Genomic DNA, 27,373 nt, shown 5'->3' on the forward strand with positions numbered 1-27,373 from the left:
ACCCTAGAACTTAAAGTATAATAAAAAAAAAGAAAGAAAAGGAAATCAATGAGCAATAAGACATCATGTGAAGGTACAAAACTCACTTGCAATAGTGAATACACAGAAAAACACAGAATGTTATAACAACGTAACTGTGGTGTGTAAACTACTCTTAAGTAGAAAGACTAAAAGATGAACTAATAGAAATAATAACTACAACTACGTTTCAAGACATAGGCAGTAAAATAAGATATAAATAGAAACAATGAAAAGTTAAAAAGCAGGAGGGACAGTGCTAAAATGTAGAGTTTTATTAGTTTTCTTTTTGCTTGTTAGTTTGTTTATGCAATCAGTGTTAAGTTGTCATGGAAATTTAAAATATGGAAGTTGAAAAATATGTTCCGGAACAACCAGTGGGTCAATGAAAGAATTAAGAAGGAAACTGAAAAATTTATTGACACAAATGATAATGGAAACACAGCATACCAAAGCCAATGGGATACAGCAAAAGCAGTACTAACAGAGAAGTTTATAGCTATAAGTGCCTACATAAAAAAAATAGAAAAACTTTAAATAAACAATCTAATGATGCATCCTAAAGAACTAGAAAAGCAAGAGCAAACCAAACCCAAAATTAGTAGAAGAAATAATAAAATGAGAGCAGAAATAAATGAAACTGAAATGAAGTAAACAATACAATAGATAAATGAAATAGTCAATGTTTTGAAAAGTTAAACAAAACTGAAAAACCTTTAGTCCGACTAAGAAAAAAATAGAGAAGCCCAAATAAAATCAGAGACGAAAAAGGAGACATTACAACTGATACCACAAAAATTCAGAGGATTATCAGTAGCTACTATGAGCAACTATCTGCCAATACATTGGAAAACTTAGAAGAAATTGGCAAACTCCTAGACACATACACTACCAAGATTAAACCATGAAGAAATCCAAAACATGAACAGACCAATAACTGTTAACAAGATCAAAGGTACAATAAAACATCTCCCAGTAAAGAAAAGCATGGGACCTGATAGCTTCACTGCTGAATTTTACCAAACACTTAAAGAACTAATACCAATCCTACTCAAACTATTCCAAAAAAATAGAGGAGGAGGGAATACTTACAAACTCATTCCATGCGACCAAAACCAGAAAAAGATACACAAAAAAAGAAAACTACAGGCCAACATCCCCGATGAACATTGGTGCAAAAATTCTCAATACAATACTAACAAACTGAATTCAACAATAAATTAAAAAGATCACTCATCCTGACCAAGTGCGATTTATCCCAGGAATGGAAGGATAGTTCAACATACACAAGTCATTCAGTGTGATACATTATATCAACAGAGTGAAGGACAAAAAACATATGATCATTTCAATTGATGCTGAAAAAGAATTTGATAAAATTCCACATGCCTTTATGATAAAACCCTAAAAAAACTAGATATAGAAGGAACATACCTCAACATAATAAAAGCCACATATGACAGACTCACAGCTAGTATCATACTGAATGGGGAAAAACTGAAAGCCTTTTACCTAAGATCTGGAACATGACAAGTATGCCCACTATCACCACTGTTATTTGACATAGTACTGGAAATCCTAGCTAGAGCCACCAGACAAATTGCTCTAGCTAGGACTCCCAGTATTATGTTGAATAAAAGGGTAACTTGACTTCTTCCTTTCCCATTTGGTCGCCTCAAGCAAATAAGAGGCAACCAAATGGGAAAGGAGGATGTCAAGTTATCCTTTTTCGCAAATTATATGATCTTATATTAGGAAAAACCTAAAGACTCCACCAAAAAAAACTATTAGAACTGATAAACAAATTCGGTAAAGTTGCAGGATACAAATCAACATATAAAAATCAGTAGCATTTCTATATGTCAACAGTGAACAACCTGAAAAAGAAATCAAAAAAGGAATCCCATTTACAATACCTACAAATAAAATAAAATATCTAGGAACTAACCAAAAAAGTGAAAGATCTCTACAATGAAAAGTATAAAACATTGATGCGAGCAATTGAAGAGGACACGAAAAAATGGAAAGATATTCCATGTTCAAGGACTGGAAGAATCAATATTGTTAAAAAGTCCATACTACCCAAGGCAATCTACAGATTCAATGCAATCCCTGCCAAAATACTAATGACATTCTTCACAGAAATAGCAAAAAGAAAAGAAAAATCCTAAAATTTATATGGGACCACAGAAGACCCAGAATAGCCAAAGCTATTCTGAACAAAAAGAACAAAACTAGAGGAATCACATCACCTGACTTCAAATTATATTACAGAGTTATAGTAACCCAAACAGCATGGCACTGGCATAAAAGCAGACACATAGACCAATGGAACAGTATAGAGAACCTAAAAACAAATCCATACACCTGCAGTGAACTCATTTTCAGTAGAAGTGCCAAGAAGTTACAATGGGGAAAGGACAATCTCTTCAATAAATATTGCTGGGAAAACTGGATATCTGTTCACAGAAGAATGAACTAGACCTCTATCTCTCACCATATACAAAAATCAAAGGAAAATGGAGTAAAACTTAAATTTGACCTCAAACTATGAAACTGCTAAAAGAAAACATTGGAGAATGATATGGTTTGTCTCTGTGACCCCATCCAAATCTCATCTCATCTCAAATTGTAATCCTCACATGTCAAGGGAGGGACCTGGTGGGAGGTGACTTGATCTTGGGGGCAGTTTCCCCCATGCTGTTCTCATGACAGTGAGTAAGTTTTCATGAGATCTGATGGTTCAAAAGTGTTTGGCAATTCCCACCCCCACTCTCCTGTCCCTGTGTAAGACGTGCCTTGCTTCCCCTTCCTCTTCCACCATGATTGTATGTTTCCTGAGGCCTCCCCAGCCATGTGGAAATATGAGTCAATTAAACCTCTTTCTTTATAAAGTGCCCAGTTTCAGGTAGTTCTTTACAGCAGTGTGAAAATGGACTAATGCAGAGAAACTCTCTAGGTCATCAATCTGGGCAAACATCTTTTGAGGAATACACCACAAGCACAGGCAACCAAAGCAAAAATGGACAAACGGGATCACTTCAAGTTAAAAAGCTTCTTCACACCAAAGGAAATAATCAGCAAAGTGACAAGACAACCCACAGAATGGGGGAAAATATTTGCAAACTACTCAGCTGACAAGGGATTAATAACCAGAATATATAAGGAGCTCAAACAGCTCTATAGAAAAAAAATCTAATAATCAAATTTAAAAATGGGCAAAAGATTTGAATAGAGATTTCTCAAAAGAAGACATACAAATGGCAAACAGGTATATGAAAAGGTGCTCAACATCACTGATCATCAGAGATATGCAAATAAAAAACTACAGTGAGATATCATCTCACCCCAGTTAAAATGGCTTTCATCCAAAAGACAGGCAATAACAAATGCTGGCAAGGATGTGGAGAAAAGAGAACCTTCATACACTGTTGGTGGGAATGTAAATTAGTAGAGTCACTATGGAGAATGGTTTGGAGGTTCCTCAAAAAACTAAAAATATAACTACCATAGGATCCAGCAATATCACTGCTAGGTATATGCCCAAAAGGAATGAAATTGGTATATCGAAGAGATATCTGCACTCCCATGTTTATTGCAGCACTACTCACCAGAGCCAAGATTTGGAAGGAGCCTGTGTCCACTCACTGATGAATCAATAAAGAAAATGTTACATGTATACAATTGAGTATTAGTCAGCCATAAAAAGAATGAAATCTACCAAGCATGGTGGCTTATCCCTGTACTCCCAGCACTTTGGGAGTCCAAGGTAGGAGTATTGTTTGAGCCCAGGAGTCTGAGATCAGCCTGGGCAACATGGTGAGACTCCACCTCTACAAAAAATAAAATAAAATAAAATTAGCCTGGTGTGGTGGCATGCTCCTGTAGTTCCAGCTACTCAGGGGCTGAGGTGGGAGAATTGCTTGATCCTGGGAGGTTGAGGCTGCAGTGAGCTGTGATCACACCACTGCACTTCAGCCTGGGCCACAGAGAGAGATCCTCTCTCAAAAAAAAAAAAAAAAAAAAAAAAAAAAAATAGGATCCTGTCATTTGCAACAACATAGATGGAACTGGAAGTCATTGTGTTAAGTGAAATAAGCCAGGCATAGAAAGACAAACTTCACGTGTTCTTATTCATGGGGCCTAAAAATTAAAACACTCAACCACATGGACATAGGGAGTAGGAGGGTGATTACCAGAAGCTGGGAAGGGTAGTGAAAGTGGGAGTGGAAAATAGGAATGGTTAATGGGTACAAAAAATAGAAAGAATGAATCAGATCTAGTATTTGATAGCACAACAGGGCAACTATAGTCAATAATTTAATTGTATATTTAAAAATAATTAAAAGAGTATAGCTGGATTATTTGTAACATGAAGGACAAATGTCCGAGGGGATGGATACCCCATTTACCCTGATGTGATTATTACACATTGTATGCCTGTATCAAAACATATATATGTTTTATGTGTGTGTATATATATATCAAAACATATATATACACCTACTATGTACTCACAAAATTAAAAATTAATAAAGAGAATATTAAGCAAGGGGAAGTGATAGAGAGTGGCTGAGGGCTTACTTAGTGTGCTCAAAGAAGGCCTATCTTACAGAGCCGATACTTGAGTTGAAATATTGCAAAGGTACAGAAGATTATTCCAGAAAGTGCAAAGGCCCTGAGGTAGAAATGAGAAGAGCACGTTGAAGAAACAGAAAGGCCAGTATGGCTAAGATTCCTGCCACAATGTCATTCCAGAGGTTCATTTGTGTGGTCAGTAAAAAGTCTGAATGTAGTCCATAGGGACTTGTAGTGGTTTCATATATAACATGACATTCCTCCACCTGTACCACATGATACCCCAGTGCCTGAATTCAAAGCCTGGTCCAGATGTCTTGAATGACTGCTATGTTTAACCCAGAATCCTTTGATTTCAATAATAAGAGATGCCATTGCTGTCCCTTCCCTGTACTTTGCATCACCACTTGGTCACTGCCTTGAGAACTGCCAGGCTGCCCTGCAGGATGCACCTGTGATGGATGCAGGCTGTACCTCTGCTGACAAACAGAGCTCATTAAGGTATAGGGTGCAAAACATTTAGGGAATGTGGTCTTGCTCTCCTCCTGACCCACCTGCCCTAGCCAATCCTAATATAACTAAAGAAGTTATTACTGGCCCCATTCCAAGTCTCTGAAATTATTAACCACCCCTCCCAACTGCCTCAACATTACTATGTAAGTATATTTCACATGGTTGTCTGTGCTTCTATTGAGAACGCTGCTCCTTGCTGCACTTCACTACTACAAATTACTTATATTACAGCTTTTACTTTTTTATTTTCTGTCTTTCCTAACTAGAACGTAAATTCCATGAGACAAGGGATTTGTTTCTAATTTGCTGCTATATTTCCAGTGCCTACTACATAGCTGGTGCTTCATAAACATTTGTTGAACGAATTCTAATTATAGCTTCTCTCTCTCTCTCTCTCTCTCTCTCTCTCTGACAGTGTTTTGCTCTTGTTGCCCAGGCTGGAGTGCAATGGCATGATCTCGGCTCACCGCAAAATCTGCCTCCCTAGTTCAAGCGATTCTCGTGCCTCAGCCTCCTGAGTAGCTGGGATTACAGGCATGCACCACCATGCCCAGCTAATTTTTGTATTATTAGTAGAGACGGGGCTTCTCCATGTTGGTCACGCTGGTCTCCAACTCCCAACCTCAGGTGATCTGCCCACCTCAGCCTCCCAAACTTTCTTGGTTTTATTTTATTGTTGCCTTTCGAACTTCTTAAGTTGGGCACTTAATATATAAATGCTCATTCTTTCTTATTTTCAAATAAAAGCATTTAAGGCTATAAGTATCTAAGCATAATCTTCCTTTGCTGCACCCTGTAGATTTTGATGTGAGATACTTTTATTAGCATTCAGTCATAAATATTTTCTAATTTACATTATAGTTAGTTATTTGACCCATGAGTTAATTGGATGTGTGTTTTCAAATCTGTCTCTCTATATATTTAAGTTGGGTTTTCTTTTTCTACTGACTTCTTAGTTACATAGTGACCAAAGAATACGGTCTTTATATTTCATGTGTGTCTTTTATAACAACGTATAACTAGATTTGTGTCTTTTTTTTTTTTTTTTTTTTTTTGAGACGGAGTCTCGCTTTGCCAGCCTGCCGGCCTGAAGTGCAGTGACACGATCCTAGCTCACTTCAACTTCCGCCTCCCGGGTGCAAGTGATTCTCCCACCTCAGCTTCCCAAGTAGCTGGGATTACAGGCGCGGGCTACCATGCCCGGCTAATTTTTGTATTTTTAGAAAAAACGTGGTTTCCCTATGTTGGCCAGGCTGGTCTCAAACTCCTGACCTCAAGTGATCTGCCTGCCTTGACCTCCCAAAGTGCTGGGATTACAGGCACGAGCCACTGTGCCCGGCCCATATAACTAGATTTTTTTAAACTCAACTTACAATTCCAGTATTTTAACTGGTAGATTTCATCCAATTACATTTATTTTGATCATTGACATATTTTTTGTTAAATATTCTTTTTCTGATATTACACATAAACCATATTAAAATGCCTTTCAATAAGTAAAAGTCGCCATTTTTAGATACAAGGAATTCTAATTAGATTGGCATAGTTAAAATCACAAATATAAGTAAATGTTGCTACCTTATCTTCAGACCTTGCTTTAAGAGGCTAATGAACACAAAACACAGATGAGTCTCACTTGGCTCTGAAACAGTGAAGGGATTCCCCAGTATTTAAATATATTCATGTAACCATTTATATAAATTTGAATATAAAACCAATCTCCACTAGTGTTTAAGATTGAAAAGTTGAACATTACTATTCAAATCTAATCATACCTTCAGAAGGGGAAGTCAGTGATAGCATTTACTGAATTCGAATTACTATTAAAATAAAAAAAATCACCTTCATTTAACTCCAAGCCAGTGTTAGTTAAATCAGGACTTCCCAACGAAAATATTCTGTCAGTCATTCGTGATCTGAATTCTGGTGTCTGACATCTATTAAATTATGGTACACATAAAAAAATTCATGAGATCTGTCAGTAAAAATGAGGTAGTGGCCAATTATTTTTATTTTTTTAAATTATACTTTAAGTTCTAGGGTACATGTGCACAACGTGCAGGTTTGTTACATAGGTATACATGTGCCATGTTGGTTTGCTGCACCCATCAACTAGTCATTTACATTAGGTATTTCCTCTAAGGCTATCCCTCCCCCAGGCCCTCACCCAAAGACAGGCCCTGGTGTGTGATGTTCCCCACCCTGTGTCCATGTGTTCTCACTGTTCAACTCCCGCTTATGAATGAGAACATGAGGTGTTTGGTTTTCTGTCCTTGTGATAGTTTGCTGAGAATGATGGTTTCCAGCTTCATCCATGTCCCTAAAAAGGACATGAACTCATCCTTTTTTTACGGCTGCATAGTATTCCATGGTGTATATGTGCCACATTTTCTTAATCCAGTCTGTCATTGGTTGACATTGGGATTGGGTCCAAGCCTTTGCTATTGCGAATAGTGCCACAATAAACATACGTGTGCATGTGTTTTTATACTAGCGTGATTTATAATCCTTTAGGTATACACCCAGTAATGGGATCTCTGGATCAAATGGTATTTCTAGTTCCAGATCCTTGAGGAATCGCCACACTGTCTTTCACAATGGTTGAACTAGTTTACACTCCCACCAACAGTGTAAAAGCATTCCTATTTCTCCACATCCTCTCCAGCACCTGTTGTTTCCTGACTTTTTAATGATCACCATTCCAACTGGTGTGAGATGGTATCTCATTGTGGTTTTGATTTGCATTTCTCTGATGACCCGTGATGATGAGCATTTTTTCACACGTCTGTTGGCTGCATAAATGTCATCTTTTGAGAAGTGTCTGTTCATATCCTTTGCCCACTTTTTGATGGGGTTGTTTGATTTTTTTTCTTGTAGATTTGTTTAAGTTCTTTGTACATATTAGCCTTTTGTCAGATGGGTAGACTGCAAAAATTTTCTCCCATTCTGTAGGTGGCCTGCTCACTCTGATGATAGTTTCTTTTGCTGTGCAGAAGCTCTTTAGTTTAATTAGATCCCATTTGTCTATTTCGGCTTTTGTTGCCATTGCTTTTGGTGTTTTAGTCATGAACTATTTGCCCATGCCTATGTACTGAATGGTATTGCCTAGGTTTTCTTCTAGGGTTTTAATGGTGTTAGGTCTTACATTTAAGTCTTTAATCCATCTTGAGTTAATTTTTGTATACAGTGTAAGGAAGGGATCCAGTTTCAGCTTTCTACATATGGCTAGCCAGTTTTCCCAGCACCATTTATTAAATAGGGAATCCTTTCCCCATTGCTTGTTTCTGTCAGGTTTGTCAAAGATCAGATGGTTATAGATGTGTGGTGTTATTTCTGAGGCTTCTGTTCTGTTCCATTGATCTGTATCTCTGCTTTGGTACCAGTACCATGCTGTTTTGGTTAATGTAGCCTTGTAGTATAGTTTGAAGTCAGGTAGCATGATGCCTCCAGCTTTGTTCTTTTGGCTTATTGTCTTGGCTATGTGGGCCCTTTCTTGGTTCCATATGAACTTTAAAGTCGTTTTTCCCAATTCTGTGAAGAAAGTCAGTGGAAGCTTGATGGGGATAGCATTGAATCTATAAATTACCTTGGACAGTATGGCCATTTTCCCAATATTGATTCTTCCTATCCATGAGCATGGAATGTTCTTCTATTTGTTTGTGTCCTCTTTTATTTTGTTGAGCAGTGGTTTGTATTCTGCTTGAAGAGGTCCTTCACATCCCTTGTCAGTTGGATTCCTAGGTATTTTATTCTCTTTGTAGTAATTGTGAATGGGAGTTCACTCATGATTTGGCTCTCTGTTTGTCTCTTAATGGTGTATAGGAATGCTTGTGATTTTTGCACATTGATTTTGTATCCTGAGTCTTTGTTGAAGTTGCTTATCAGCTTAAGGAGATTTTGGGCTGAGACAATGAGGCTTTTGAAACATACAATCATGTCATCTGCAAACAGGGACAATTTGACTTCCTCTTTTCCTAATTGAATATCCTTTATTTCTTTTTCTTGCCTGATTGCCCTAGCCAGAACTTCCAACATTATGTTGAATAGGAGTGGTGAGAGAGAGCATCCTTGTCTTGTTCCGGTTTTCACAGGGAATGCTTCCAGTTTTTGCCCATTCAGTATGATATTGGCTGTGGGTTTGTCATAAATAGCTCTTATTATTTTGAGACACATTCCATCAAGACCTAGTTTATTGAGAGTTTTTAGCATGAAGGTCTGTTTGTCATCATCCTGATACCAAAGCCTGGCAGAGACACAACAAAAAAAGAGAATTTTAGGCCAATATCCCTGAAGAACATCGATGTGAAAATCCTCAATAAAATACTGGCAAACCGAATCCAGCAGCACATCAAAAAGTTTATCCACCATGATCAAGTCGGCTTCATCCCTGGGATGCAAGGCTGGTTCAACATATGCAAATCAATAAACATAATCCATTACATAAACAGAACCAATGACAAAAACCACACGATTATCTCAATAGATGCAGAAAAGACCTTCGGTAGTGGCCAGTTATTACTCATTAGTAGCATTTTTGAGATAAGCTTAGAAGTCTGCCCTTTCTGCCTTCTTGATGCCAGTGAAGATCATTTTTGTTCCAGGAATGTACTTCTTGGGATTCTCCAAATATTCCATCAGTGTATCCTCTCCCCAGGTGATGCCTTTGTTCTTATTGGCATCTGTGTAAGAGAATTCAACAGCCTGACCTGTCTTCCATCCAAAGAGGTCATGGAGGTCTGGCCCAGGCTTGTGCTTGACTCCCTCTTCCACAGTGTGGCACTGGGCACACTTTTGAGCAAAAATCTTCTTGCCTTTCTCAACATCACCCACATTTAATTCTCTCTTTCATTGCTGGCACTATGAAGTTTCCCGCTGGGAAGCCAGATGTCCTGCCCTTTCTCTGACATACTATTCATTTAGTCATATCATGTACTTTAATGCTTTATATTTACCTTGATTTTTATCTTTTTTTCATTTTTTTCTGTTTTCTTTGCAAGTACTTTAGTTTTTGTTTTTCTGTTTCTCCTTCTACTGTTTTATGTGTTTTATGCTTTATCTATTCTTTAAAAATTTTTAAATTTACAATAGACAAATAACGTAATAAAATTAAAAAATTTTAATTTACAGTTGACACATAATAGTTGCACATATTTATAGGTTGTAATGTGATGTTTCAATGCATATATACATAGTATAGTGATCAAATTGGTAATTACCATATCCATCACTTTAAACATATTTATAATTTCTGATAAGTATTAACAACATTCAAAATCTCTTCTAGCTATCTTTTTAATTTTTAATTTTAATTTTTATAGATTTAGCAGGCACAAGTGCAGTTTTGTTACATGGATATATTACCTAACGGTGAAGTCTGTGTTTTCTGTGTAACCATCATCCAAATAGTGTACATTGTACCTATTAATTTTTAGCTATCTTAAAAATTACAATACATTGTTATTTGCTATAGTCGCCGTGCTGTGTAACAGAACAACAGAACTTTTCTTCCTGTCTAACTATAACTTTGTGCCCATCGACCAGCCTCTTCTAGTTTCCCCCACCCCCAACCCCTGTCTCCTCTCCCCAGCTCCAGGTAACCACTATTCTACTCTCTACGTCCATTAAATCATTCTTTTTTTTTTTTTAGATTCCACATATGAGTGAGATCATGCAGTTTTTGTCTTTCTGTCTCTGACTTTTTTTCATTTCATGTTATGTCTTCCAGGTTCATCCATGTTGTCACAAATGGCGAGATATCATTTTGTTTCATAGTTGAATAGTGTGTGTGTCGGGGGTGTGTGTGTGTGTAACATTTTTTTTTTATCCACTCATCATCAAGTGGGCAGTTAGGTTGATTCCATATTTTGGCTATTGTGAATAGTGCTGCAATAAACATGGGTGTACAGATATCTTTGTTTGACAGACTGATTCTATTTCCTTTGTATGTATACTCAGTAATGGGATTGCTGGATCATATTGTAGTTCTATTTTTAATTTTTTAAGAAACTTTCATACTGTTTTCCATGGTCGCTGTACTAATTTACATTTCTACCAGCAGTGTATGAGTTCCCTTTTCTTCGCATCCTCACCAGCATTTGTTAATTTTTGTCTTTTTAACTACAGCCATTATAGCTAGGGTGAGGTGATATCTCATTATGGTTTTGATTTTAATTTCTCTGTGATAATTAGTGATGTTGAGCATTTTTTCATGTATCTGTTGGCCATTTGTAGGTCTTCTTTTGAGAGATGTTTATTAAAGTCTTTTGCCATTTTTTAATCTCATTATTTGTTTTTTGCTATTGAGCTGAGTTCCTTATATATTCTGGGTAGTAACTCCCTGCCAGATGCATAGTTTGCAAATACTTTCTCTCATTCTGTAGACTGTTTTTTTTTTTTTTCACTTTATTGACTGTTTCCTTTGCTGTGCAGAAGCTTTTAAGTTTGATGTAATCCCATTTGTCTATGTTTGCTTTTGTTGCTTGTGCTTTTGAGGTCTTATTTAAAAAATCCATGCCCAGTCCAATGTCTGGCCTTAAGTGCTTCCCCTACATTTTCTTCTAGTAGTTTCATAACTTGGGGAGCCTACATTTAAATATTTAATCCATTTAGAGTTGATTTTTGTATATGGTGAGAGATAGAGGTTTAGTTTCACGCTTCTGTATGTGTATGTCCAGTTTTCCCAACACTATTTATTGAAGATACTGCCCTTTCCCCAATGTGTGTTCTTGAAGCCTTTGCCAAAAATCAGTGAGCTATAAATGCATGGGTTCATTTCTGGGTTCTCTATTCTGTTCCATTGGTTTATATGTCTGTTTTTATGCCAGTACTGGGCTATTTTGGTTACTATAGCTTTGTAGTATATTTTGAAGTCAGATATTGTAATACCTCCAGCTTTGTTCCTTTTTGCTTGAAATTGCTTTGGCTATTGGGGGTCTTCTGTCTTTCCATATAAATTTTAAGATTGTTTTTCTATTTTTGTGAATAATCTCATTGGTATTTTTATAGGTATTGCATTGAGTCTGTTACTTCTATTCTTTTAATAGTTACCTTTAAATTTTACCATTTATACTTAAACCAAGTTTAATTAATATCTCTAGCTTCCTCCTAAGTGATACAAAGACCTTCTAATGCTTTAATGTCCATCACTACCACCTCTTCCCCACTTACTTATTATTTTTAATAAGTAATTTAGTTCCACCCTTTTATAAATTCCCCCAACTTAGTCACTATTTTTAGTGTTTCATATAGGTAATGGTTGTTTATGCTTATCTAAATTTCACAAATTTCTTTGCCCACTATTTTTTCTTTCATCTAATTCTTCCTTCTGGAGATTATTCTAAAAAATCCTTTAGTGAGGATCTGATTTTACATTTCTGAAAATGTCTTTATTTGGCTCTTATTGTTAAATATTAGTTTGTCAAACACTAATCTTCTAGTTTGACATATTTTCCTTTGGCACTTTGAAAGTATGATTCGCAGGATCTAGAACTAGAAATACCATTTGACCCAGCCATCCCATTACTGAGTATATACCCAAAGGATTATAAATCATGCTGCTATAAAGACACATGCACACTTACGTTTATTGCGGCACTATTCACAATAGCAAAGACTTGGAATCAACCCAAATGTCCATCAGTGACAGACTGGATTAAGAAAATGTGGCACATATACACCATGGAATACTATGCAGCCATAAAAAAGGATGAGTTTGTGTCCTTTGTAGGGACATGGATGCAGCTGGAAACCACCATTCTGAGCAAACTATCGCAAGAACAGAAAACCAAACACTGCATGTTCTTGCTCGTAGGTGGGAATTGAACAATGAGAACACTTGGACACAGGAAGGGGAGCATCACATACTGGGGCCTGTTGTGGGGTGGTGGGAGGGGGAGAGGGGTAGCATTAGGAGATATACCTAACGTAAATGACGAGTTAATGGGTGCAGCACACCAACATGGCACATGTATACATATGTAACAAACCTGCACGTTGTGCACATGTACCCTAGAACATAAAGTATAATGAAAGAAAAACTTCAAATAAAGAAAGAAAGTATTATTCTCTTATCTTCTGACTTTGTGAAGACTTCTCAAGACTACAAGAGCAGTCTTGAGAAGTCTTCACAAAGGCAGAAGAGCAGTCTTGAGAAGTCTTCTCTTTGTTTATGAGTCATTCCTTTGGAGGTAATCCATCATCTTTGTCTGGCTTCTTTTCAGATATTCTCTATCTTTTTTATCACCATATGTCTATGTGAGGCTTTCTTTGTATTTGTGCTGCCTGGGATTGGCAGGGCAGTTGTAATTCTTGAATCTAAGGATTCATGTCATTCATCAACAACAACAAAAAATTATCAGCCATTATTCTTTGCATCTTGCTTCTCTCTCATTTTCTCCATTCTCTCCATCTAGAAATGCAATTATATCTTCTCATTCTGTCTTCCATATCTTTAAATTTCTCCTTTACAATTCCTATCTCTTTCTCTGCTGCTGCTGCATTCTGAGCAGTTTCTTCAGCTATGCATTTCAGATAAAGAGTTTTCTCTTTATTTCCATCTAATTTGCTACTTAACCCTTCCATTAAATTTTAACATCAATAATTACATTTTTTATTAATGGAAAACTTACTTGGTTCTTTAAAACATTTTATCTAGACTTCCAGTTGAGGAATGATAGTGTAGATTCATTCATTCATCCATTCTCTCCCTGCTGGATGCAACTATAAGCCTAGAAACAATGCAAGAGGCAACCAAAAGAGAGCTATGCAAGGTGAAAAGAGGATGATGAACTAGTTTGGGACCTAAGGACTTGAGGAAAGATGCAGCAGGGTATCTAACAATCCCCCACCCAACAGAAGAAGTAGACCCAGGCCTATCAGCAATTGACCTCAACCTAGCAACAGGTATCCCAGGTAGATTCATTTCTTTCCCAGATGGAACAGGATTCCCAACGACAACCCCAGGTGAACTTGGCAGCACTGGCAAGGGGGATCAGTGGGGATTCCCTCTGACAATATGTGGACAGTGGAAGCCTCTCCTGCTTCACCATGTCCAAGAACCCCCTCTTTCAGGGAGAGACAATGGGCAACTGGAAGCACCAGCAAGGGGGACCATATCATATCAAACAACCTGGAACTGGAAACCTCTTTGTCTCCATGATCTGAGACTCCCCTGCCCCACCAAGAGATATGGTCCAGGGGCATCAACAGGGAAAATTCCACTGCAACAACCTGTCTGGAGCTGGAGGAACTCTCAGTCTCTCGCAGACAGGGAAATCATGCTGCAAGAAGCACTGGGCCGGGAAACACTGTTCTTCTCCACAGGGCAAGAGATTCCCTTTCATACCAAGCAGCAGGTGGCACTGGTAGCCAGGAGGATCCCACCATAACGAGAGCCTTCTCCCAGATATTGTGCTAGGTTGTAAACATAAAAGAAATATTATATTATTTTAAGTTCTAAACATAAAAGAAAAATTACTAACTTGTACTTAATCTGAATCTAAACTTTCTGCTCCTCAAAAGACATCATTAAGAAAATTTAAAAGTTAGCCACAAACTAGGAGAAAATGTTCACAAAACAGATATCTAACAAAGGACTTGTATCCTGAATATATAAATCTTTATAAATCAGTGGTTCTCAACTGGGGGTGATTTTTGTTCCCTGGGGACAGTTGACAATGTTTAAAGACATTTTTGGTTGTCACAACTGGAGGGGGTATTTTCCTAGTAGAATCTAGTAGGCAGAGGCCAGGGATGCTGTTTAAAGCCCTACAATGCACAGGACAGACCCCCACAACGAAGAATTATCTGGCCCAAAATGTCAATAGTATTATATTGAGAAACCCTGTTATATAAATCAGTAACAAAAAGACAGACAACCCAATTTTTTAATGGGCAAAAAACTTGAACAGATACTTCACAGAAAAACATACATAAATGGCCAATAAGCAGATAAAGGGTGTTCAACATCTTTGGTCTGAAGAAATGCAAATTAAAACCACAAGAAACCACCAAGCAACAACCAGAATGGTAAATAAAAAGTTTAATAATACCACATGTTAGGGAAGATGTGAAACAACTGGATCTTTCATACATGGTAGCAGATACAACGATTTGAAAAGGAGTTTGGAATTTTCCTGTGAAGTTCAACATACACCTACTCTATGACCCAGCTATTCTACTCTTGTATATTTACCCCAAAAATATAAAAATTTATGTCCACAATAAGACTTCTACAAGAATGTTTATAGCATCTTTATTCATAATAGTCCTAAATTAAAAACATCCCAAATGTCCATAATCAACAGGAGAATAAATAAATTGTAGTATGTCCATACAATGAAATACTATTCAGCAATAAAAAAGGGAAAGAAATTCAAAACCATAATGAGGTATTACTTCACAACCATAGGGTGGCCATAATCAAAAAGTCAGATATTAACAAGTGTTGGTGAGGATGTGGAGAAATCAGAACTTCATATGCTTCTGTTGGGCCTCAAAATGGTGCAGCCACTTGGAAAAGAGTTTGGCAGTGCCTCAAGAAGTTAAACACAGACTCACCACATGATCCAGCAATTCCACTCCTAGGTATATATCCAAGAGAAATGAAAATATATGTCCATGCAAAGACTTGTACATGATTATTTATAGCAGCGTTATGCATATTAGTCAAAAGTGGAAACAAAATGTGGTATATCCCTACAATGGCATATTATTCAGCCATAAAAAGGAATCAAGTATTGGTACATGCTACAACATGGATGAACCTTCAAAACATTATGCTGGGTGAAAGAAATCTCAACCACAAAAGACCACATGTTATATGATTCCATTTATATGAAATGTCTATAATAGGCAAATCTATAGAGACAAAAAGTAGATTGATTGGTGGTTGCTTAGGCGTGGAGACAGGGGTTGTGGCTGGAGGTTGATGACTAAGGGGTATAGAGTTTCATTTTGGGATGATAAAAACTTTCTAAAATCAATTGTTGTGAAGGTTATAGAATTCTGTGAATATACTGTACTAGAAATCATTGAATTGTACACTTATATGGGTGAATTGTGTGGTATGTAAATCACATCTCAATGTAGCTGTTAGCAAAAAAAGAGAATGAAGTATATGATAAACAAACATGTAGAATATAAAACACGTCATAAAACCAAAAGAAGTAGACCCCAAAGAGTATATACTGTGTTGTTTCATTTATATGAGATTCTAGAACAGGAAAAGTAATACACAGCATCAGAAACCATATCCATCATTGCCTGTGTGGGCCAAAGACTAACTGAAAGTGAAAATGAGAGGACTTTCAAGTGTGATGGAAGTATTTTACATCTTGATTTTGAGTGGTAGAAATAGAGAGCACACATTATTAAAACTCACTGAGTTGTACACTTAGGATATGTGCACTTCACTGTATGTAAATTTTACCTCAGTTAAGAGAAGATACAGGAGACAAGTGACTCAAGAAAGGAAGAGAAGAGAAATAGAAGACAGGAAGAGGGGAGGGGAAGAGAGGGAGAAAGGAGGGAGCAGACTTAGGAGATATTTATAAAATAGAATCTATAGATTTGGCACCTGGTTGGATATAAAGAATCAGGGAGAGAAGGGACTGCAATAAAAAGGTGGCAGAGTAATAGTCTATAAGAATCCTAACTTTAAAGCCAGATAAATGTATAAGAGACTCCTCCAAGAACTAGCTGTGGGATCCTGGGCAATCATCTTACTTCTCAGAGCCTTCCTTGGTTTATTCATCTGTAAAAATGATAATTTATCTTTCATGAATTTTTATAAGGATTAATGAAATAATACATGTAAAGACCTACAGGAATTCAATTGTGACTCCCAGAGTTCTGACTCGGCCCCTAGACAGGTCCTGCTCTTCCTCTGGAATGAGATAGTGGTCTCAGATACAGGAAGGAGTTGTGGAAGGGATATTCAAAGAAAGGAGCCCAAAGTGAGGATGAGCAGCAGTTTCCCAGCATGCTAAGGGCTGGACTTGGGGCCCAGGACAAAAGTCACTAGATCTACTTTTTTTTTTTTTTTTTTTTTTTTTTTTTTTTGAGATGGAGTCTTGCTCTGTCGCCCAGGCTGGAGAGCAGTGGCACAATCTCGGCTCACTGCAAGCTCCACCTCCCAGGGTTCACACCATTCTCCTGCCTCAGCCTCCCGAGTAGCTGGGACTACAGGCACCCGCCACCACGCCCAGCTAATTTTTTGTATTTTTAGTAGAGACGGGGTTTCACCATGTTAGCCAGGATGGTCTTGATCTGTGGACCCCGTGATCTGCCCGCCTTGGCCTCCCAAATTGCTGGGATTACAGGCGCAAGCCACCGTGCCTGGCCTAGATCTACTTTTAGGTGACATCTTCCCACCAGATTCTCAAGCTGGTAGGTGGGATGCTGGTAACAACCTCACTCTTCTAGTTCATAGTCTGAGAGGCATATATCCTCTAAACCTCTTTTCTTACTTCTGCCTGGGCCATCAACCTTGGCCTTGGACCCCATTTTTCTGGCTTCGTGGGTAGAGTGGTACTCTCTCTGACAGCAATGGGACATTTCCCTGGGCTCTGTGGGGGAAGCCTACATCTTTTGTATCTGATCAAAATCCTGCTTCCTTTTCCATCCATGTTTTAATGTCCAAAGGTGTGCAAGGCACAGAGGGTGGAAAGTCTGGGCCACCTCTGACCTATCAGAGCTACCAGGCAAAGAGCAATAGAAGCTGAGTCATGGTTTCTGGATTAGCTTTGAGGAATAACTTGGGAAGGGTCATGCTCCTCATGACATGGTTGCTTGGGGATCTTAGGGGTTTTAGACTGATGATTTTTGAGAGTGTAAGAGAAGTCATCCTGTTTCCAGTGTTTTGAACCCCTTCCTTCTCCTATGACTTCCCACATCCCCAGATGAGCTGAAGTGAGCAGCACCACCTCCCAGTCATGACCCCGAACCTCATCAGTCCCAGGATTTGACTGAGTTTCGTCCTGCCTGTCTCAAGAGAGAGCAACATTCCCGAAGCACTGCAGAGGGGGTGGGGGTGGCTACAAGGAGCTGGAGAAAGTGGCCAGAAATTTGGGATTCTGACAACCTTTCATCAGAAGTCACCTCAGGTGAGGAAAAATAACCTCAGTTACCATGTGGGGGCAGCAGAGGCCGATTAAAAAACCTGGAGCCTGGACTAGGAGCTCCTGGGTTAAAAGGTTTGGATCGGTGGGCAGTCATGTCTGGAGTCTGCTCAGTCCCAGGCCAGCATTACCTCCCTGCAGGCCAGTGCAGACCTGGCCCAATGTGGGGAGGGGGTGCTCCAAAGTGCAGTCAGGGAAGTCCAAGAAAAGGAAAGGTTCCAGGACAGTAGGGCAGCCTTGAAGACCCAAAATGCCATAATAGACAAGTCCAAAGCATGGTAAGGGAAGAGAGTAGTTATTTACATATAATTTTGTTCAGTCCTTACTGTGAGTATGCGCAGAAATCTCTCCCTCCCTAACTGATTCTCACGCAGATACGTTCTTCTCCACTTTTGATATTCTTGGTTGACCTCTCCTAGCCTAGAACTCCTGCTCAGAACAGCTACCTCAGCTTCTGTCCCAGATCACCCTAGCAATGACTTTTTCCATGTCCACCATGCTGGCCTTTATTGCCTGGAAGAGCCATCTTCTTACCTTTATGGTCTATGAATTTGGGGTATCTGGATATTGTAAGAATGCAACTCAGGGATTTAGGGAAGAGTGTCATCCTCCCCCTGTGTACACAAGAAGGGTGAGTCATCAGTGATTTCTTGGGGAAGAAGGTGAGGTTGGTAACCAGTGCTAGCTTGATTTGTTACAAAACTCAGAAAACAATGGCTATCTACATTCTACAAATAAGCCTGAAAGCCAGAAAAACTCCAGAAAGACAAAGCTTTACTGGGAAAGTCCAAAAGCAAGCTCAGACTTCAGAGAAGAAAGAGGGAGCCTGTTAACCGACATGTTGGAGTCTGAGATGCCATCCACTCTGGAGACCACATACCTGACAGAATAAACAAACCCAGATATGAGTTTAGACCAACCAGTGAAGGTGCTGAGCATCTCGGAGGAATGTCCTGGAGAAGCCTCACTGTTTTTCCTCCTACGCTTCCATACCCATGTGTCAGGGTCAGACCAACTACGAGCGGTCTCCTGGCTTCCTTCCTGCAGGCCTAGAGACTTTCATCCTTAAAGCTACCATTAACACTCTATCCCTTTGGGTGGGTCATGTCTCTCCTTTGGACTGGGTCAAGAGTGAGAAAAAGCTGCCCTGGCCCTCCCAAAAAGAGAATTCTAAAGACAACCCTCAGGTAAAGGGCTCTACTGGCCATGATGAAGGCAAAACAGGACAGAAGTAACAAAACCAACATGTTGCACATACTAGATTTGGTGAATTGTTACAGTGGAATAAATGTAAAGTGACACAGGATCCACCTTCCAAAGTCTCCAGATAGTTGGAAGTTGGGCTCTATCTCCTGATCCCTTCTACGATGGCCACTGAAAGCTGCTAGGCTTCTTTCCTCTGCACTCTTTGGAGGGAGATCATCTCCCTGTAACCCCCCCACCCACATTTCGCCCAACCCATACCTGAAGCAAGGGCATGCAGGCCTCTTTTCTCTGCATGAGGAATCTGTACTTCAGAGGATGTTCACCCTGGGGAATGAGGAGGAGCACCCAACCCACAAGCCTTTGCTATACATAGAAATCTTCCCCTCTGGGAGTTTCCTCCCAGCAGATAACCAGACTTAATAACCTGCTGGTGAATGTGTCTCAGGCAGCAGAACAGAATAGAAAGACACCATGAGAGAAGAAAAAGGGAGGGCTTATTCTCTCCAACAAAGAACAGTTCAGGGAGGACTAATATGTACTGAGGACCATATATAAGACACTTTAAGGTCATCATGACATTTTTTCTACACAACAACCTTATGAAGTAACTATTTTCCCCCTCCTTTTTTAATTGGTACGAAAACTGACTCTGATTCTTTGTGCTCAGAAGTGCTAGGCTGGGTTGTAAACCCAGGCCTTCCTGATTCCAAAGTTTATGCTGTTTTCAAATACCAAAGTGCTGCTTTCTGAAGAGGGTGGGAGCTGATTGAGGCAACTGCGAGATCACTGGACCAGGACCCAAACCACAGGAAGAGAACCACAGACCCTCCAGGAGACAGGACAGCCACAAAGCCGAAGTGTTTTGGCTTTGTGGAGGGTGTATGCCAGAGTATTGCCCTCCCTCCAACACAGAGGCAGTAGAGGAGCAGGTTGTTGGAGAAGACCCCGAGTCCAGGAAACCCAGGTTTTCCTTGGGCCCAGAGTCCCAGGTCACACATGGGTCAGTGTCCAGGGTGACTTGGACTCTAGTGCTCAGTCCAGATTTACTGCCTCAAGACCTCTACTCAGCTCCCTTCTATACTTAGCTCTACTGATGACAGGAGATGAGTCTGACAGTGACTTCACACTGAGTTGTGGAGGATGGAGCTCTTTCCTTACCCCCGGCCCTACCTTTCACCACTTTCAGGAGGCAGTTGCCTCTAGTGTGATGAGACAGGAAGCTACAGAGAGGGGCTTTTTGGCCTTGACAAGCAACCTGCACCAGATCCAGGACCAGGAGCCTTTTGGCCAAGGCCTTGCCCTGCCTGGGAAGCAGACTCCAGAGAGGATCTGAAGAACAGTGCTAGAGGGGTCCCATCTACCCACTACCAGATGGAAAATCTACCTCTGTCTTGACAGGTAGGTCTCATGTTCACCCATTAAAAAGTACTCAGTGAAGAAAGAAGCTGCTTCTCCTGAAAGGAGAAACTCATAGCACTGAAGAGAGAATCTCCATGGAGGAAGCAGCTCTAGTTTTTCCCCAACTCTGGCCCTTTGAATTTCTCCTTTCCCCTTAGGGCCCTAGGTCTCCCTCTGATCTCACCATCGTCACTTCCTTGGTAAAACAGAACTTGGGGGCTCCAAGGTTCAAGCAACGAATATCTTAGGGAGGAGGCATGCAGGAGAGAAGCTCTCATTCCCAGTACTCCCACAGTGAACTCCATGGTAGGGCTTGGTCTCTTTCTTTTTGCCCCTGCTGTCACACACTACACACTACATGCCCCACGGATGTGTCACTCTCTTTTTAAGATTCTGGCCTGAGAGAGGCACAAAGCCCATCTTTGGCTTTCCCTGGGAACAGCAGAGTGAGCAGGAAGCAACTGCACAAAGAACTTTTTGAAGCAGTCTGGGAGAAGGAGAGGGCCATGCCAGAAACCCAAACAGTCCAGCTTTCACAGCACATGTCTCAGAGCCAGCCACAGCCAAGTTTTCTCTGAGACTCACACATTCTGTCTGTACTATATTCAGGCTCCAAAGCAGCAGAAGGCTGACTCCCTTCTTCATTCCTGACCTGTGCTTCCAGGGTAGGCACCTCTTACCTCCAACCTCAGGGAGCAAGTGTTTGAGGGCTGGGTTCCTTCCCTGGCCAGTACTACAGAAACCTGAGTTACAGTCTTCTTGGAGTCCTCCTCAGCTCTGGTTCCCTCTCTGAGGAATGCATTTCTTTTCCAGGTGATCCTTAGGACTCAGTTGTTGATTGATACCATTTATTATCTGACAGTTCAAGTGAGTGCCAACCCCTTACACTGAGGGGTTTGGCTATGACCTTTACAGGCCCCACAGTCTGACAACACTGTAGCCCTGTGAGACCTTTAACATCCACATATCAAGAGTTACCCACACATGTACAACAAGGGTCTGATTTCATCAGAGTTGGTATCTCAATTCTCTGTACTGTGAAGTGTGGGGATTTGCATTCAGTCAAAAACAATAACCTTTATTAAAAACTCTTTGGATATACCTGAACCACTGTACTTTCATCCTTGCCATGAGAGGCATAAGGAAATAGCTTTCAATTTAAGCAGGAAAAATGAAAATTGGAAACAAGATTTCCAGTGAATCTTGAAACTGAGAGAGCTTTGAAAATTAAAGACCCTCTACCTATGGCAATCTTTAACATAGGAAAAAATGGTCCTCCAAAGTATGAACTAAAAGAGAAGCTTCTGTGGGAAGGAAAGAAATGAAGGAGGTAATCTCAACGGGACTAAAATCCTAAAGTGCCTTTCTCCATGGCTTTTCCATCCTAGAGGGTGTCTGAATTCCCTTTGCTCAAGCCACCCTCTCTATGCATCAAATCCTAGAATCACAAAACCTTGGATGGCAAAAGCTTTAGAGATATCTTATGGCTATATCACCATAAGCAGTCATTCAACTTCTCCTTAGATATCTGCTTGAAGATACCTTCATTGAGAGGAATTCATTGTCTCTGGAGGCACATGAGAGAATAACCTTCTGTTTCTACATGTTGTGGGTCATGTTTGGTATTAAAACACAAGCATGCTAGCAGATTAATTGAGGTAAAGTCATACTCCTCTAATGGAATTGGGATGTTCTCACTTTCTCACTTGAAATGTCTATTAATTAATTAATTCTAAATACGGAGCATCTACACGCTAGGCATTTTGTTTGCAGCTAGAGAAACAAGGAGGAACAAAAACAGACATGGTTCCTGTTCGATGGATTTTGGAGTGTAGTGGGAGAGACAGTGATTAAACAAGGAATCACGCTAACAAGGGTGTAAATGCATCTAAGATAAGTGCTATGAAGAAAGGAAAAGAGTTCTACAAGGGATCTAACAAGGGAACCTGACCTAGCCTGCAAGAACTAGTCGAGGAAACCTTCCCTGGGGAAGTGACGCTGGAATTGGAATCTGAGTATTAAGTAGGATTAGCCAGGCAAAGTGGCTAGAGGTAGGGAGTAAAGAGAATGTTTCAGGCAAAGGAAACAGCATGTGCAAAGGCCCTGTGGCCAAAAAGGCATGGCATTTGGAACTCAAAGGTGGCCAGTGTGGGCCAGGCATGGTGGCTCACACCTGCAATTCCAAAATTTTGGGAGGCCTAGGCAGGAGGATCACTGGAGGCCACTCTCAGGTATTCTTTTAGAGCAACACAAAATGGACTAAGACATAAGATTATTGGCTAAGAGTGACAGGGTGGACACAGGGGTTGGAGGTTTAAGAAAAGAATGGAGAATATTTGAAATAGTCACCCTGGAGAATGAAAAGTACTAAAGAAATTTAGTACCTGCTTGGATTGTGAAGCAATGCTGAAGGCTTGACTGACATTGGTGATTTATAGTGGAGCAGGTCCCGTTTGTGACAATGCAGGTGGGTGGCTGAGGTACAGTGGAAGAGATGGGGCAGTTTAGGAACCAGGAAGCCCAGGTGATGGCTGAATCTTAATTTGTACACTGAAGTCCCCTAGGATGATGGCGGGCCTTGCAGTCAGGGGTGGGGAAGCCAGTGAGACAGAAACCAAATCTTTCATTTGGTTTCAGTAGCTGCAGGGTCTGTACACTCCAAGCTCTGGAGTAGTGGTGAGCCTAGAGGTAGCCACCTCGGTACCTTTGTGGTCTAGAGTGGGATGGATCCTAGGGTGAGGCCACTCTGTCAACTTAGGGATAAGGTCAGATTCCTCATATTAGAAAGTAAAAGTGAAAGGGCCCAAGGTGGGTTAAAATGTGAACATTTACTTCTCTTGGTTTTGACTGAGAAGATATTATAATATCTAGGAGGAATCTCCTGGGTTTAAGTCCATGTCTCAGCCCCATCTCTCCCAGCTCACCCACAGCTGCCAAACAATCAAGAAGTTGAAAATGTTATTTGGTGTTTGAATCTTGGCAATTACCCAGAATCACTAAGTTTATTCTGAGAAGAGATCAAGTAGTCATGAACTCCGGAACCAGACTGCATGTACTCAAATTCTGCCTTCGCCACTTGCCAACTGCATGACCTCAGACAAGTGACTTAACCTGTCCGTACCTCAGTTTCTAGAAAATAGAGACAATGGTAGCTCTACCCCACATAATTGTTGTCATAGAGGGTTAAGTGGCTTAAAATATGTAAATACTTAGAACAGTACCTGGTGCATGTTCATTTTTATTGTTATTGACTCTCTCCCAATTCACTCAATCTCTCTCTCATTCACTCAATCACTTGATACTACCCTGCTTGTTGGAATCTCCCTGGCTCTGAACCCTAACCTGAATAACTACTTTTGATCCTTCCCCTATGCAGGTTCTTTCCCAGATCTGTTTATCTCTAGACCAAATAAGCTTGGGGCCTTCAAATGTTCCTCGTATGATGTGACCGCTAGTGCACTAGCCCAGTGACTCACCTTTGGGCATCTTGCATCTTGTCATTGTATCCTAGCTTAAATGGGTTGTCCAGAATGGAGCACAGTGCTCCAGGTAGGACATGACAAGTGTAGGGAAGGGCAGAACCATCTCTTCTCTTGTTCTGGTTCTCTACTTCCATTAATGCAGCCTAAAATCTAATTACCTCTGTTGGCAGCACCATCACTCTGTTGGCTCACATTGACTTCACAGTCAAATCAAGGACTTTTTCACATGTGCTGTTGTTAAACCAGGCAGGGCTTTTCTATCCTGTGCTAGAGGAATAAACCCAGCTGTAGTTGCTAGGAGAAAGTCAAGTCTAGTAGCCAAAAGCCCAGTGTCTTAGGGATTTAGTTCAGGCAAGCAATTGGTGGTTAGGGTTCGTGGCAGATGCTACTCATTGCCTGCCTAATAATGATTTTTCTCTTCTTCCTTACTTATAGAATCCCAATTTTGTTCAGGGCAGCAGTGTGCCCAGCTAAAAGTACTGGATTTCCCAGCTTCCTTTGCAGCTAGGAATGTCCATATGACATGGCTCTAGTCAGACATGTAGGTGGATGTCACTGGAGTGGATGTTGTATTTGGAATAAAAATGTAGAAGATCCTTTGTCCTTAGCCTTCTTGCCCTCTAGCTCTTTCCCTTCTTCTTGTCTAGAATGCAGACATGAGGCTTAGAGCTGCAGCAGCCATGTTGTGACCACGAGGCAAAAAGCAAGTGGATGAAAGCCTACCTTAAGATGGTGGAGATGAAAAACCAGGGTCTTGATGGCATCATTGAACTGCCACATCAGTCCTATCTGGGCCATCTGTCAAGGAAATTTTTTGTTGAATGAGACAAATAAACCTCTGTCTGTTTAAGCCACTATTGTAGAGTTGTCTGGTATTTGCAGCCAAAAAATATTCCTAATTAACATAGTAACCCTACATAACAGAAAAACTGGGGTTCCAAATGGAGGACAAACATGACTATAGGAATCCAGAAGGGGAAGATATGTAGAAATATAAGCGGGCAGTCAGGATTAGAGGAGTCTGTCAGTGGGCCACCAGACCTCTCAGCCACTGGGTTAGGGCTCAGGGTCAGGACTTCCTTCCTGGATGGTGGACTGAAAGAGCATGACTGGGTCTAGGCCTTGACAGGGCACTGGTAGAGGTAGGTAGGCAGGGTTTCTGACTGAGAGACTCAGATAAAGGACATGAGACAGGTTAGGGATCAGAAGTGGGGAATGAGGTAGAGACTCAATGGAAACTTGAGATCGGACTCAGATCAGTGGTGAAGGGACAACTTGACGCTGAGTTTCAGTGTGCATGCCCAGGTTACTTCAATCCTTCCTGTCTTAGGACAGGGATAGCCTGCAAATAGGAGAGAAATTACTCCAACTATGAAGGGAGGATCCAGGCAGAGCCTGACAAGCATCATCTCAAGCTGCGCTTTAGCCATCCTGACACTCTTCTTACAGATTCACCCTTAATTACATGCCCTTCTTTCCACCTTTTTTTCCCATGACCTTTTAAGATCTGAGCTTAACAGAAAGCTCCTGATGCAACCACATTGGTCGCTTTAAACAGCTCCCACTTTGTCTTCTTCCTAATTGTCAGCATTTCACTGCAAGAAACCTTCCCCTTCTCCCTCTCCTTCAAGTTGTCTTCCCCTCTGCCTGGTTTGAGGGCACTCTATTGCTCTTCTTGTGCAGTCTGGGCCCCCTCAGGAGTGACCCGCCTCCATCCCCTGGTTTTAGCCTCCACTAACCCGGAAGCAGGTGGAAAGAAAGAGCTGAGAAGAAGGACTGGCCAGGGCCCACCAGCTCTGGGGGAGCAGTAAGCCACTCCAGTCCCCCTCCCCACCTTGGCTATTCTGCTCCAGGGGACGATTAAGGCCAATGCCTTCCCTTCCCCCATCCCAATTTCTTGGGTCATCTGGAGTGAGAGAATGAGAGCCTCTTCTGACTGTTGGTGTGCTAGCACTTCTTCTTTGTGTGCAGCGGGTACTGTGTGGGTAAGTTATTGTTATATTGTGCTTCTGTGATAAATGGACCGTTGTGAGATACTTTTCGCCCTGTGTGTGCTTGGGGAGAGAGAGGGAGTCTTGCCTGAGTGATTTCTCACAGAAAGCTCCAGAGGTGCTCAGAGCTGATAGCCTAGACCTGGCAGGCTGCTCTTTCATTGGCATTCAAGGGTGTCAATCACTGTGGCCCTGCCAATCAGCTCCGAACTAGGTATCTGTAAGCGATTAGCTTTCTTTGTTAAACAGAACACTGAACCCTCCAAGGACTAAACAAAGAATGGCTTAGGAAAGACAGTTCCTAGGTGGGCAGGGGCAGTCGTGCCAGTGTCACTAACTGGAACTCTTCGATTTCATCCTCCTTTTGGCCCTGCCTCCTAGCTTCTTTCAATTCTACTTCTTTCATTTCCCTCCCATGTGTATTTCTTTTCTCTGTCTCCACTGCTGCTGTCTTTGTTCAGCCCTCAACACCTCTCACCTGACTACTAACCAGTCTCCCAACTAGTCTCCCCGCCTGCCGTCTCACTCCCTCCAATCCAGTCTCCATGCTGCAGTCAAATCCATCTTCTAAAAATACAAGTCTGATCGTGTCACCTCCTGCTGAAAACCTTTCAGCCTCTTCCATGGCTTCTAGTGCCCTTGGGATAAAGTCCAAACTACTTAGCATGGCACCCAGGGCCCTTCATGATTTGGCTCCTGCCAAATCCTCAGCCTCATTTTGGCAGTGCTCCCACTTCACACCTAGTCATGATAAACTACTTTGCAGGTTTCTGAACATACCATTCCTGGCGTTACTTCTGGTCCTTTACACATAACATTCCCACTGCCTGGGACATCCTTCACACACCACCTTCTTTGCTACCTGTCTAGCCAGTCCTTACTCATCCCTTAAGGTTTCACCTAACCTCCTTCGGCTCAAGACACATATTTTACTCATGTCTATACTGCTGATGCCTAATACAGCATCTAGGATGTAATAGAGCCTCAATAGATGTTTGACAGAGGAACGAATCAATGAATGAATGACTCAACTCCAGCGGCTGTGTGCAAAATCATCTCTGAGGGAATC

The 27,373-nt window shown here is 40.8% G+C and overlaps 1 protein-coding gene and 1 pseudogene across 4 annotated transcripts in view; both read right to left on the reverse strand.

Annotated features, from left to right (window-relative positions):
* Positions 1–27,373, reverse strand: part of PJA1 (praja ring finger ubiquitin ligase 1) — a 1,335,831-nt gene that overhangs the window by 547,733 nt on the left and 760,725 nt on the right. The window lies entirely within an intron of this gene.
* On the reverse strand, positions 9,625–18,324 carry LOC126945802 (cytochrome c-like; annotated as a pseudogene).

Source organism: Macaca thibetana, chromosome X (genome assembly GCF_024542745.1).
Source record: "Macaca thibetana thibetana isolate TM-01 chromosome X, ASM2454274v1, whole genome shotgun sequence".
Taxonomy (NCBI): Eukaryota; Metazoa; Chordata; class Mammalia; order Primates; family Cercopithecidae; genus Macaca; species Macaca thibetana.